This window comes from Styela clava, chromosome 1 (genome assembly GCF_964204865.1).
Source record: "Styela clava chromosome 1, kaStyClav1.hap1.2, whole genome shotgun sequence".
NCBI classification, from domain to species: Eukaryota; Metazoa; Chordata; class Ascidiacea; order Stolidobranchia; family Styelidae; genus Styela; species Styela clava.
In genome coordinates, this window is record NC_135250.1 from 24491857 (window position 1) to 24507032 (window position 15176).

At 33.4% G+C, this 15176-nt stretch overlaps 1 long non-coding RNA gene across 1 annotated transcript; it reads right to left on the minus strand.

Annotated features, from left to right (window-relative positions):
* Positions 1-8644: 8644 nt before the first annotated feature.
* On the minus strand, positions 8645-9354 carry LOC120335130 (uncharacterized). The gene is made up of 3 exons (XR_005568625.2): positions 9194-9354; positions 8824-8868; positions 8645-8754 (listed from the first exon to the last, which is right to left on the minus strand). It is a non-coding gene; the product is annotated as an uncharacterized LOC120335130 (long non-coding RNA).
* Between the last annotated feature and the right edge of the window lie 5822 nt (positions 9355-15176).

Below are 15176 nucleotides of genomic sequence, written 5' to 3' on the forward strand. Positions count from 1 at the left end.
GTGGGCTAAATAGTATATTTTCATCGAATCGAATAATTAACGAATTGTCGAATATCGGGTTGATTCAAAATTTTATTCCGATTTTTATCTTTTGGATCGGCTTTGATCTTTCTTGTCGTCGTTTGTAAATTAACTGTCCAAAATTTAAGAATATCTTGTAAAGTGTTTGACTGTAAAACAAATAATGATTATTATGCTGTTTTATGTACAAATGAAACGAAAGGCGGAAGCCTTTATAAAAAAACGCTATCATTATCTAACTTTCTTTAGTACCACCCATAAATGACTGTTTTATGAAAATTGCGACGATCGATAGTGCGTAATATCCAGAGGAGCCACATTATCTTGTTCTCGTGGTCTCTCACTCTCTCTGCATCTACCTAGCATTGGTCATACTTGAATACGATTTTTATTGACTGGCACCCAATTACATAGTTTACCATTGACTGTTTTCTGTGTATATATTGATCACCCATATCTTGATTTCTATTAGACATATTTTAATTGATGTAAGAATCAACAGATTCCCGTTTATTTGCTGAACTTCACAAATAAAGCTTGTAATAAAAAAAATAGCATTATCGAATGCATTTGGTTTCGGTTTCAAACATCAAAAATAGTAAGGTATATATCCACCTCGTCATTTTTTAATGATTTTATTGTTATTCTTTTATCTTCAATTGTTCCCCAATTCCGACTAAAAACAGTATTATTAAATATAATATGGTAGGGTATTTTAATCACACTGACGGTTGTTATTACACGAAAAAGTTGAAAAAAAGCTGAACTACATATTCAACTTTTAAATTTCTAATAATATTAAAACATTAAGAATAATTTATTTATCATTCTGCATTAAACATTCGTTTTAATTGCATTATATAAAAATTCTACTTACACCCGCCTCTTCCGCCTTGGCATGCAACCATGCCTATTGCTTGCAACAAAATCAGCAATGAAATTATCAGAGAGAGGGACAATCCGACAGAGCCCATATTACTATAGTTATTATTCAACTACTAAATTATTATTCAACTATTAAACCAAATTGAAATAAATAATTCTGTTTATTGTTATCACAAGAACAATCTTACCTTGCATCATCCACTGAAAACCACAGTAAGCAAGCACATCATATTTAAATGATTTCCTCTATTTGGAAATATTGCTTTAAAACGGAATGTGGAAATTCCTATTAGAAAATGCTGACTGCCCGCTTCAAACGACGATTGGTGCCCGTCATTTCATATCTTGGAACACAAATATAGTTGTTTGCTTCCATAGGAAGATCACCCCTTTGTCCTAATTGCATGCACACCGTCGAGAGGAGCTAACGATGCAGATAAATTATATTATGGATAACTTTCCTCTTGATTCCAGAAACTCCCTTTCGTGCTTCCCATATATATCCACGGCTATTGTTTGATAATTACGGCGAAAGGTCAATGACAAACAATGTCACATTCTCTTGTTCTCGAAATCTCTTCCCATCTATCTTTTCTGACATTTTTCATATTTTTTCGTTTACGATCTCTTATTTAATATGTTACTGACTATTTAAGATTTTCGTGGTATTTTAATTCCGTCAATTTTGAACGTAGCCACGGTAATCCGTTAGATTCAAAAGTCCGCATTTATACAAATGTAAAATTATACAAATTAAATTCATAACCACGCGAGGTTTCTAGCATATATTGCAATATTGCAAATTGCACACAATATTTATATTATTATTTTTGACTTCCTTTTTGACTTACTTTCGGCCGTTAAATCGCGCGGGATTTTCGCCGATTTATCATAATTTTATAATATGTATCTTTTTCAGTCGCCATCAAAGTAATAAAATCCAGCGTTGAATTGTTACAAAACTGCTGAGCAGTTGAAGAAAATATGTTCCAATGTAACAGTCATTATGAATTGATTGATATTCAGTCTTATTTCTACTGACATTCAGACATATTTCGGTACATGCTCAACTGGCAACTTTCCTATAGATTAGTTCCTGCCTACCGGCTTAGTCAAACTTGAATTAAATTAATATAGGGCTGGATGAGGCTTGTACGGGACAACCAGTGGCCTATGTCCTAATTTCATTTTTGCATAAAATACAAAATTGCAGTTATATTTTATGTGACTAGTAAAATTGGTCACGTGTGAACACTTTTCACTTACGTAAATGTTATTGAGTGCACAAGATTGCGTTTTAAGCAAATACGCTTTTGGTCACCGTCTTTATTGTGAAATCATTTTCCCCAAATTTTGATTCATCTTAAAATGACCCTCAAATGTAATTGAAATTAAAAATAGGCTGACAGAATATGAGTTTTTTCGCACTGTCCGCAAAAAAGGTTATTTGGTATGTATTTTTCTTGAAATTGAGTTTTGGTCAAGATTGATGACATGGGGCGCTTGTATAGTTTAGTTATAACTGAATACGGTTTCGTAACCTGAAAGGAATGGAAGAGGATTTTACTGATATATTTGAAAACAATTTAAAAAAAATTTCTATCTTAAATAATGAATGTTAACTAGCATCTTTGCTCTTGCCTTTAAAACTGAGTGAATAAAACTAAAAATGAAATTTATATATTTTTACTAATTCTGTCAATTGGATTATAGGTTTAGTATTAAAAGTTATTCAAATGCCTAAGACCTTTTCGTTCGAGTGGAAATTTCTACATTCAGTGAAGAAGTCCGAAATTTTAATCACCAAAGACGAAAAGTTCAAAGAATTTAAAAATTCGTCTCATGTTCCAACAAAAATGTAAAAACGCCAAATTCTGTCGTGCGAGTCCGTTGACAGTATTAATATTCTCTCCTTTTCATCATTTTTCTTTTATCTCTACCTCTTTATTTTGTTTTGTAGCTAAATCGGTTTTTTCTTCTTTGTGATTTTTGTTTTCTGTCATTTTTTATTACAAATTTTTACTTCCATTTAACCATCCAATTTTATTTTAATCTAATTTCAATACTGGGTATGTTTCTTTGATTATTTCAACTCGAAATGCCTTAAATCTACCATGATTTCCCCTTCATAGTTTCATCAAATTCATTAAGTGATTTGAAGATAAATAATGGCGCTGTTAGCATAACTATCTGAATAATTTAATAATTTTAAATTGGTTTTATTGACTTTATTAGATTATTGTAACTTGTGCGAGATCCATGATCCGTTTGCTTGCGTAATTTGCGCTTCGATTAAACCTACAGAGGAAAACACGACGTGACTTTCATAAATGAGTAAGAGCAGCACCATCCAATTGATTGGGATATTTCAACTAATATGTATATACATTATTTGGCTTTAAGCAAGTATCCTAACATAATCAATTTTAACAAACAAGCCAATCGTGGCTAGGGTTCTAAATGGTGACTGTCAAAACAGCAACTGTCATAATGGTGACTTCGTAATAGCGACGTAATCAAGTGAGCGACTGTCAAAACAGCGACAAACCCTAACCCTAACGACCTTACAATTAATGTGACACGACATAGCATTACCTTCCAACGACCGACCAGGAAATTCGACTCAGTGAATTCAACTCAGTGTATGATCGTGCACACACACGCACAGTACGAATATTTTTGGTATGTTTGGTTTAATGACGTTAGAGTATAAACCTCTTCATTCTTTCACATGACTTACCAAAAATTGGTCACGCAATGTCACTTCTCCACGCAAAATTTATTGTCGTACGCAAGTATCAATACTTTTTCAGTGATTGTTTAAAGTTTATGATTATGATCACAAAATTTTGAATGAACCATCAGCCAACCATTTAGGTCATCGTATTTTAAAATTTAAATTTGAATCAAAGAAGTTGAATTTTATTGAATCAAAGTTTTTCAATTGTTCTATGTTATAGTAAATTTCAGAATGGCATAAATTCAAAAAGTTATCATCCAAATAAAATAGTAGTAGTCCAGGCTTTGCTCCAGTATTCATTATGCAAGACAGTGAAACAGTAACTAATATCTAATAATAATTAATAATATCGTTTAACAAATTATAGGATTCAATTAACAATAAAGATTTTTGCTGGATTTACAAGAAGCAATCATTCTTTCTTTTTGACACTCACTGAAAATTGTATCGCCAAATAAATACAATGAAATGATTCCCCATAATGGGGAAATCGAGATATTGGTTTGAAATCAGTGGAATACTTGATTTCCTCGGAGGAAATAACGAAAGTTCAAATGATTGAAACGTTTCATTTCCTTCTTGTCCCACGCTGGAATGTTCACATAAATCCACAATCAGAAATACCAGCCTTATTTTTTTTTTGGTCTTTTTTTATTTAAAGGTAAACGGCCGAGCAACTCAGTTTTAGCATGGTTAAACATGATCACTTAAATTTATTTTTAATTTTTCTTTTTTGTTTCCTCCGGATATCTTTACGAAAATACATTGTCAATTTCAAGTTCCATAGCACAACAAAGTTGGTGTGTTTTATTTTTAATCCAGATAAAATCTTGAAAAACTCTCCTGGTCTGCTGGCAACTCGGGAAGAGAGAGCGACGAGGCGTGACTGACAAAATCTCCTGTCCTTCTCTCTCGCGAAAACTCTTTTCCATTACTTTATTTGTAAATTTTTGTTCTAACTGAATTAAAGACTACTTCACGATTCTATGGTACTTTGAATTTCGATATTATACACATTGAAAATTGATGAAATTTGCCGGATCAATTTTTATTTCATTATTTTTTACTATACCACAGGTTGTTAGGTTGCTCTTTTTCTGTCTTGCCAACTTGCATTTATTTCGAAGCAGGAATATTTGAAATATATTATATCAAGCTTCTTTTGCACTTGACTTTTGACTTGAAGAAAGGTCACACACAAACATTTCTCAACAACTCTAATGTCATATAGTGATACAAAAGTAATTAAATCTCAAAGACTGTTTTCTGAGTATATATTGAAAATAATCAAACTGATGAAACATCGCAAATCAACTCATTTCAATGCAGGTTTATTAACTGTAATAAATTCATTAGCCTCTAACAATTTATCCTCGATAATCGTGCATCTCCAACTGTTCTTTGAATCCATCTGAAAATGCAGAATCGACATAGAGTTCATTGGGCGTTTTTGCACAGTTCACAACGAGTATTTAATTAAGCACTTTTCTGGAAATTAAGTTTCGTTTATCAAACAAGTACAGCATGAATTAAATGGTGGGTTTAGATTTTCAATTTTTGAAACTAAAATGAGAATAAGTCCGAAAACAAAACAAAAAAATTTCATAAAAATCTAGTACTGAATATCAAATAAAATGAATTGAAACGATTTTCATGTGTAACTTTAGAGCATTATATTAATTCTACTTACGACTGCCTCGTCATTTTTGACACACAACCATGAATATGGTGTGTAGTAATATCAGTATCAAATTGATGTACACGATCAATAGTTTAGCATTCACTCCGAAATGCAAATTTCGAGTATGACAAATACTATTCAATACCTAGTAATGAAGAAATTTGACAAATAACGAGAATCAAGTTGCAAAATTGAATGATTTGTATGTAAACTTCTATATGACGATCATGTACTTCGATGCAAAACAGCGCTAAACTTATTCTCATCTGATATTGACGGGAAATCGTAAACACGAGTGCTACATACATCTTGTTGTAAATTTTTGACTGTGGCAATTTTTCTGTTCAAATTTGTAAAAATCTGGGAAACTCCTCTCTTTATGGTGATCATAAAATACAATAATTCAAAAATTACAACGTTATTATGAGTATTCACCGAACACCACAACAAACAAGGACATTATAACAAAATGATTTCTTTATTTAGGGATATTGATTTGAATCCGAATGTGAAAACTTCCTGTTGGGAAATGATGTCTGGCTGCTTTTGAATTCTTGACAGGCTTCGGTTTCATATCTTCGCACAAAAATATGGTAGTTTGCTCTCATTCAAAAATGGCCGCTGTCTCTTTTTTTTTGGCACATGGTTCAATAAATGTAAATTTTATTATGGTTAAACACAACCACGGTCGAGTATTTTATATTTCCATTTTTTTCATTTTTTTGTCGAATTACCTAAAATATCTTTTCTAGAATAATTTGCCAATCATTTCATTATAAAACAAAAAAACAAAATTCCTTCGGAGTTCCCGTGCCGGCGGCACCTTGATAAATTTCAAAATCGACTGCTCGCCCAGATTTACCACAAATAACAAAATTCTTGGGACCAACAGGATTGGGTTTACCTTTGACGAATCGCTTAGCAGGTACTCTACCAGTGAAATGAATCATTTGCTCATCAACTGCATTAAATTCTTCACGAGGCAACTGGATGCAACGATTTCGAACTGCATTAATAACTGGTTGCACCTTCCAAAACTTGCTTTTTTATCCAGTAGGAGGTTGTCTAGCGCATTCATGTGTAAGCTATTTTGCAGCAGGAAGTATCTATTAACGGGCATGGATTCAGCAATTCTGTCAACACGGTTCACTTTTTGCCAATACATCCGAAGTCGTGGGAAACCCAAGTTTGCCATCACATTCGACGCCCCAAAAAAGCGACAGATTTCGACTGAATCGGTTCCAATAATTCTACCCTTTGCTTGCAAGTGATAAATATTTGTTTGATCCGCAAAAAATTGAAATAGTTCTGGTTGGAAGTAGTTGAAGAAATATTTTGCAGGCGTATCTAGAGCAGGGTGGTTCAAACCCTGGCCCGCCGCTTCATTATCTGTGGCCCGCCTCGCATTTGCGCGAGGGTAAACCAAAAATCGCATTTGGTGTTGTTTCGTAATACAAATAACCAGAAAAATCTTCTGACATATTGTTACATCACTAATAAATGTCACTGAATTGACTGGTGTTAAGGCTAGTTGAGAAACTTGAGGTAACTAGCAAAGTTGAATAATGTGTTTGGCTAGTCTAAATTGTTAACTAGTATTCTATTTTTTGGTCGGGAATATATGCTAACAAAATAGGCTTAATTAATAATAGGCTTAATTAATGGAAAACTAAAAACCGAATGAGGAATCTATTTAATTAGCCTAGGTTGGCTATGCCTGATGCCTATATATTAATGTAACGGCGGAACAACATAATTCTTGGCGGGTGTTTTTTTTGTCAACCAGCCTAAACAGTAAAAAATGCTGCCTATATGTCAGAAAAGTTAGTATTTACTCTCTCAAATTTGGTAAAAGTAGGTAATCAATCAATCTGCAGTTATTTTGTAAACATGTCTTCAAGTTGTAAACGTGACATTCTAAAACGACATTTTCTTCGTTATGAAGAGTTTGGAATCCCACACTAAATGTAGATATAGTAAGATTTTTGCACGTTTTTGTGAGTTTCTGGTGGTTTTGGCATGTTTTAGCTTGATAAATAACAAATAATGATCAATGTGTTTATGAAATAAAAGTGTTCGTTTTGTATTGCAATGTTCACCTATTCTTGGCACTATTTTGGCCCGGGAACAATACAAAAATAATACTGTGGCCCGCGAGGCCGTCAACCTCGGACCACCCTGATCTAGAGGATCAGCAGCAATTGGCTTTTCTTGCCAGGTCAGAAATCCAGGCTGAAATGGATTTCTATCTGGGGAATGCCACTGTATTTTGATCATTTTCTTCTGTTGCTTATTACTGTTTACAGTATCAGCTGGCTCCTCACTCTCTTTCACGCCTTCATTGCTGGTCGAAACTACCAGCCTGTTATTGATACTGCAAAAATTTGGATCGTAGTCTTCTTCCATATAATCTTCGAATCCAGAAAGGTCAATGTCTGACTCATCTAGTCGATCTAACACCTCTTTTGCATTCAATATCTCATGCCTCACTAAAACAAAACATAATTTATTGCCAGGGTTGGTATAACACTTGCTATTTTACAGCCTGGAAAAATATTTTAGCTTCAGTTCTATAAAAGTATACCTTTAAAAATTAAAGCTTTTTCTATTACCATATACGTTTATTATCTCCTAATCACTGTTCTATAAAACTAAGACCTTGATTTACATTACCTCAAGCTGTACTGCGCTACCATAAAAATACCAAGTTAGGCTACAGTTTGGGATAATTTTAACATGAAATTTTCTGCTATAATCAATATAACAGAGAGGCATTTGGTAACAGAACTTTCAATAACACTGCAACACATGATTATAAACTTTCCTGGTAAAATTTATAGTCCTAGAAACATATAAAACAAAGTGATTTATTTTATGAAAGTCTGTGCTTTTTCTCATGTTTTTCACGAAAGGTACCATTGTACACACCAATTTTTAAAAAATTATACCATCTACATATTAGCTCAATCGAAACCAAAAACTGGATAAACGTCACCCCAAGTAGTCCTAATTGCAGTCTAAGCCTAATTTATTAGCTCTACACACAAGAAAATGGTAAAAAAAATACACCAACTTACCGCTTGTTGAGCATGCTTCAGCCATCGCAATTTCCACGCTGCAAGAGGACTCACCACTAGGCGGAGACATAAAACCAAACTCATAGAGCGATAGAACCGAGAAAGCTCAATTGAACAAACCGTGACTAATTTCGGTTAGGTGTATCACGTGAGCTATAGCGACCGCAGAAAGTCGCTGGTACAATTATACACGTTGTGACCGAAGGGAATAAATTGAAATTGCCCATATTGATACAAATCATAAGTCAATTTATTTTAACTCAGCTTTTATATATCGCTCATCAGATACATTTCAAATAATGTTATACACATCATATTTTCATGTATATTCTGAACCTTATGTAAAACACCTGGAATATAAAAATATATAATGAGCAAATATGCAAATATGAGTAGTTTAAACTTGAATATATGATCACCTCATTATTCTTCGGGGATTTCATCCTCCAACTGTTCCACGTAGCCTGATGAAACAAACAAAATTGACTCAAGAGTTCAAGGGAGGTTTTCATTTGGGTTGGCAAACACGATATTCAATTCAATCAATGATATTCGAGAGGGTTTAAATTTTCAGTTTGACCAACAAAGATTTAAACTCTGGCAACAACCTAACTACCCACCCACTCCATCCACAATGGTTTAATTTCTTCTTTTATATCTTTCATATGCCGCGTTACTGGAATGTTTTCAAAGATTTCATACGTTTTACTATCCTATACTATTCACAATCAAGCTGAATTTGGCATATTCCCCCAATTTCATAACTTCAGCATTAAAAACTTTACTCACCCCCTGCGAATTCTCCTCTTGGATAAACTCCTCCTTGACATGCAACCATATTTACAGCTTGCAAAAGCATCAGTAATGAAATAACCAGCAAGAACAATAGTCGGGCATGATCACCAAAATTCATATTCCGAGTCTGGGAGAAAACTAAGTTTGTATGTGATGGAACTATTTATGAAAACAATATAATACAAAAAAAAAGAAATTCGTTATTTCGTGTAAAAAAGTGATTGCATTGTCAATGGTTTCACACAAATGTCCCACTACCGCCTTGAGAAAATAACACTTCCATTACAAGTGGCAAAATTGTTTTCTGGCGAGAGGCTTTCTGTAGCAAGGTTGAAGGATTCTGTCAGAATGGCAGTAAATAATTTTGGGTGCTCCTGAAGTATGCACACCAAGATGTCGCATAACCTGAACCCTAACCTGGTACACAACCTGAGTTCAGGTTGTGCGCCATCTTGGTGCGCATACTTCAGGAGGTCCTAATTTTGTTTATTATTATGCTAAGATATAAGGAATTCCACATTACATGTTTTTATGCTTGATACCAGGATCACAATACGTAACAAAACAATAAACTCAGTTTTACCAGTCGTCGCCAAGATGATGCCTCAGTGAAAGATCAAAAGAGCAACAAAAGTGTTTGGACCTGTAATTTTCTGTTTTAAACAGTCTTTTAAACAGTCTAGCTACATAAATTTGAAATAGAACAAGAACTACATGAATTTTAGAAAATATACAAATTAATTGATTATTTTTGAAAAATAGCATTTTTATATAAAAGATCTGTTTAGATAAATGATTCAATATGAAGCTAATGCATGTCTATCCTAAACATCAGTATGCATATTCTCAAGCTCATACGTAAAAGCAAATTAATCTTGCAAAGCCCGTCATTACAGTTTCTGCTCAACGATATTTTACTTTTTAAACATTTTACAGCTTTTCTCTTGTGTTTTTGAGTATAAACAAAAAATCTAGACCAGGGTGGTCCATGGTTGTCGGCTCCAGGGGCCATAAAATTATTTTTGCATTGTTTGCGGGCCACAATATTACGAAGAATAGGTAAACAGTGAAATACAAAACAAACTCCTATTGTGCAAACACATTGATCAGAATCTGTCATTTATCAAGCTAACCAATGCAAAAACCGCCAAAAAACTTACTAAAACCTGCAAAAGTTTATCTATATCTACATATAATGTGAAAACTTCCCATAACGGAAAAAGTGCTTCCGCAAATGTAAGTGCTTTCAAACATCGATAAGATTTTCAAAGCAAAATCCGATTTTTGAAAAACGCTCATTGCTCACAACATTCTAAAATGCCTTTAAACTTCAATACTTTTGTCACCAACACAACTTGCCGACATATCAAGCAAGCATTGTGGTATATTTCCTTCCACATCCAGTTTAAAAAATATGTTTGAATTCGTCAGCTTTCTTTTCAAACTCGTGTTAACAAAATAACTGCAGATTAATTGATTATCAAATATGAGGTACAGATGGGTAATTAATAAATTTTATGACATGATAGGTAGCATTTTTTGTAATACTGTTTAGACCAGGGGTGTGCAACAGGTGGACCGCGGGCCACAACCCGGCCCGCCAAGACATTTAGTGTGGCCCTTGTCAATACTCTGATTTTTACCCATCAAGCATAAAATCCCAATCCGACAGTTTAATTAGACCTGGCGATTAAGACCTCGTGTATCTTTTTAGTAGCTTAGATAGAAACAGTAATTTGATTATGACAGTACGTGACGTGAGCATTCTTTGGATTTGTGGTTTAGACTCGTTCAGTTATAAGCTCTGTCTAGCAGATTAAGTTTTTAGATAAAATGTGTTATCTTACTAGCCAGGAATTGTTGTTAACCGTCATTGCCTTTTCACTTGATTCGCTTGTTTACAACAGTACATTGTGATGTAATAATCCCTCATAGTGATTGCTAGACACTTTCCAGTTACTAGCTTTCAAGAATTTGAAGCAGTTCAGTAGCCTATTTTGCTAGTTTCGTGAGGGTAATATTTTTTTGATGATTTCAGGGCTAGTAAAATGTCGGCAGCTAAGAAGCAAACAATTGATGAAGAAGGAAGGGTATTCAACAGTCAATGGTGTACAAAATATTTCGTTGTCCCACACAACCAAGGTGCTGTCTGCCTCGTTTGTCAAAGTACTATTGCAGTTATCAAAGAGTATAATGTTAAACGTCATTACATAACTAAGCACTCCTCCCAGTTTGATAAAATTCTCGGCCAGGCACAAGTAGACAAAATGGAACATTTAGAAAAATCCATTGAAAAACAACAAAGTGTTTTTACCAATTACAAAAAGGAGTCAAAACTGGTGACAAAGTTGAGTTTTGAATTTTGTGAATGTATGGCAGAAAAGGGAAAGCCTTTCAGTGACGGAGAATTTATTAAAAACTGTTTGACAATATTTACAGAATATGCATGCCCAGAGAAAAAACATTTGGTGGAGCAAACCAGCCTTTCCCGCTTTACTGTTTCACGCCGAACAAATGATCTTTCAGATAATATCAAAGAAACCTCGAAAAAGAGGTTGAAATCGTGTGAAGCTTTCAGTCTGGCATTGGATGGGAGCACTGATATCAGTGACACAAGTTTGCGTTCAACTCACTATTTCTGCAAGAAACCCTAATATTGCCGTAAGATAACTAGCAAAAATAAACAATTTCTGTACCAGTAATTACGAGAAAGTCCATATTAAATAAAGGTGCGGCCCGCGGCTTCACCCAGTTACTTGAATTTGGCCCGCCGGTGAAAAAGGTTGCACACCCCTGGTTTAGACTGATTGTGAAAAATATCTATGCATGAGGTATATTGTTAGGCCATAACATCAATATTTGGTTATCAGGCATAGTCTAGCCAACCTAGGATAATAGCATCCGCATTTGATTTTTAGCTTTCTATGATGCCAAGATTATTAGCGTATGTTCCCGACCAAAACGATAGAAAGCCAGATAACAATATAGACTTTGCTCGTTGTATAAGCTAGCCATAACACTAGTCAATTGGGTGACATTAGTGATGTAACAATATGTGAAAAGATTTTTCTTGTTCATTTCAAGACTAAACAACACGAAATGCAATAAGTTGTTATAAAATCCTTTTTATTTTCAGAAAATTCTGATATCAACCAAACTCTTAATATATATCTTTTATATCTTCAAATAAAAACAAAACAGCCCACGAGGCTTTCACAAAAAATTTTTTTTTCAGTCTATTCTATAGGTATTTTATTTTTAATAATTTTATCGGCTTTTATTTTCTCACGGCATGAGGAACGGCAAACTTTGGCCCACAACTGTATGCGAAACTATTAATATCCAGTAATGTATATTATAGCTTGGGCGTGTTGGCTGGTGTTGTTTAATGGTATTATAAGCCCTACGTCATTTTTTTTTGTTTATTAGCGAATCCTTATTCATAGCTCTAGGCGTATTTTCTTAATATTGTTTGTTACATTTTCGAGTTTACGTTCCGACTTTCTGCTTTAAACAAGGATTTGTTGTTTCAAAACTCCCAAATATCTATTTCACATCACCAAGCGTATACATATTTAGGAGAAACTTTAAACTGCTGCTTACAGTCATCCTCACAACTGTGTGCGATGCAATCAATATCTAGTAAGGACGGAACTGAACAAATCATGGAGATATAATTCTGTCTATCGTTATCACAGAAAACAACAAACCATACATTACATGTTTCTTACTAGCAGTTTGCATTAGTCAGTTTTACCAGTCGTCGCCAAGATGATGCTTCAGTGAAAGGTCAAAAATGGTAACAAAAGTGTTTGAACCTGCAAGTTTACTGTCTCAAGTGATTTGTGAACAAAACTAAGCACACCCGCTTTGAAACAGTCACGTATTTTACTTAGCAACAATAAGGCTTGAACAGTTCTCACAGTCGCGCTATTATGCGACTACATGAATTTTAGATAAAATATATATTAATTGAATGTTTTTGAACAATAGCATTTTGAATGAATTAAACATTCCATAGTGTATAATAGGAAAAATATTTCTTCCTTGGGCATTGCAAAACCTATGAAGCTATAACGAAATATTATGATAAACATCACTATGCTCATTCTTTGGCTCATCCTTAATTAAAGAACAAATTAATCTTGTAAGGCCTATCCTATCGATTTTTGCTCAACGATATTTTACATCTCAAACATTTTACACCTTTTTTCTATGAAATTGAGTTTAAACAAAAAATCTAGATATTTCATTCATAAAAGTCTAACTAAGCTAGTTTTATAACACCGTTTATGTACGATTGTTATATTTAATAACAATGTAGTCATATTTCATAGCTTTAGGCGTGTATTCAGTTCTAAATTTTATTTTCGGCTTAATCTCATTTTTAGTTTTCATCGTAGTAAATTATAATACTTCGTAGCCTATGACGTGTCCGCTTAATATGGTTTATCAAATTCCAAGCGACACAAGTTAGCTTCAAACAAATTAATACTTTCAGTTTTCAGAAAATATCAGTTATCAACCAAATCCTTCCATATATCTCTTTCAAATATCCGAGCAAAAAGGCAGTTCACGGTGCGTTTTACAAAATATAGTTTTTTAACAAACAATCCATACATGTCATTCATAGAATAAAGTTGAGTTAAGCATATTGTATAAAGCATCTAATGTACAATTGATGTAATCAACAAAGTAATCATATTTCATAGCTTGAAGCGTGTAAGTTCAAAATTTCAATTCTAAATTTTATTTTTGTTTCAGCGTCCATTTTGTTTTGTTTTTCCTTAGTGAATTATAATACTTCGTAGCTTTAGACGTGCCCGCTCAATATAATATATTATATTTTAGGCGCCACCATTTAGCTTCAAATAAACTTTAACACTTATTATTTTCAGAAAATTTTGATATCAACCAAACCCTTCCATATAACTCTTTCACAACTCTAAAACAAAACAAACAAAAAACAGCCAATGATGCGTTTTACAAAAAACAGTTTGTGTTTTAGTCCATTTTATAGGTATTTTTTTATTCTTATTATTATTCTCGACTTATTGTCTCACGGCATGAGAAACAGCAAACTTTGGCACACAGTCAAGCCCACAACTGTTTTCGAAGCAATTAATATTCAGTAATGTAATGTTATATTATAGCTTGGGCGTGTTGGCTGGTGCTATTTTAAGGTATTATAAGCCCTACGTCATTTTTCTTTGTTTATCAGGGAATCCTTATTCATATTTTTAAGTTTAACGTTCCTAGTTTCTGCTTCAAACAAGGTCTTGTTGTTTCAAACTCTCAAATAGCCATTTCACATCACCAATCTTATACATATTTATGATAAACTTCAAACTACAGGTCGTTTTTCTCAATATATCTTTGTTGGGTACTGACACCAAGCCTTGCCTACATTGAGCAAAATCTCTGTTTCTTTAAGTACTACTTATCCTCCCCATTTATCATATTTTTTTCTCTCTTTCTATTTTATTTTATAGCTAAAACTTTTTCTCTCCTTCTTGATTTGTGTTTTTTGCGATTTCTACCTCAGATGTTTACTTCCATTATACCCTCCAAATTTTTTTTCAACTAATTAGGCAAATGGAAACTTCAATACCAGGTATTTTCTCGTGATTGTATCAACTTGAAATGCTTAGAATCTGTCGTGAATTTCACTGCAATATCTTGATTGAATTCACTAAGTAAATCAAAGATGAATAATAGCGTTTTTAGCATAACTATCTGAAATAAATATAAACGGTTTCATTCAGTTTATTATGTTATTGTAAATCCTGCGTGATCTATATTCGCTTACTTGTTTAATTCGCGTTTTATTAAATCTACCAAGAAAAACACACTACGTGACTTTCATAAATACGTAAAAGCCGCTTCATTCAATTGATTGGTATATTTCAACTAATATTTATATTCTAAAAAAACTCTCTGTTTTAAAAATATTTATATTCTGAATAAACTCTTTGTT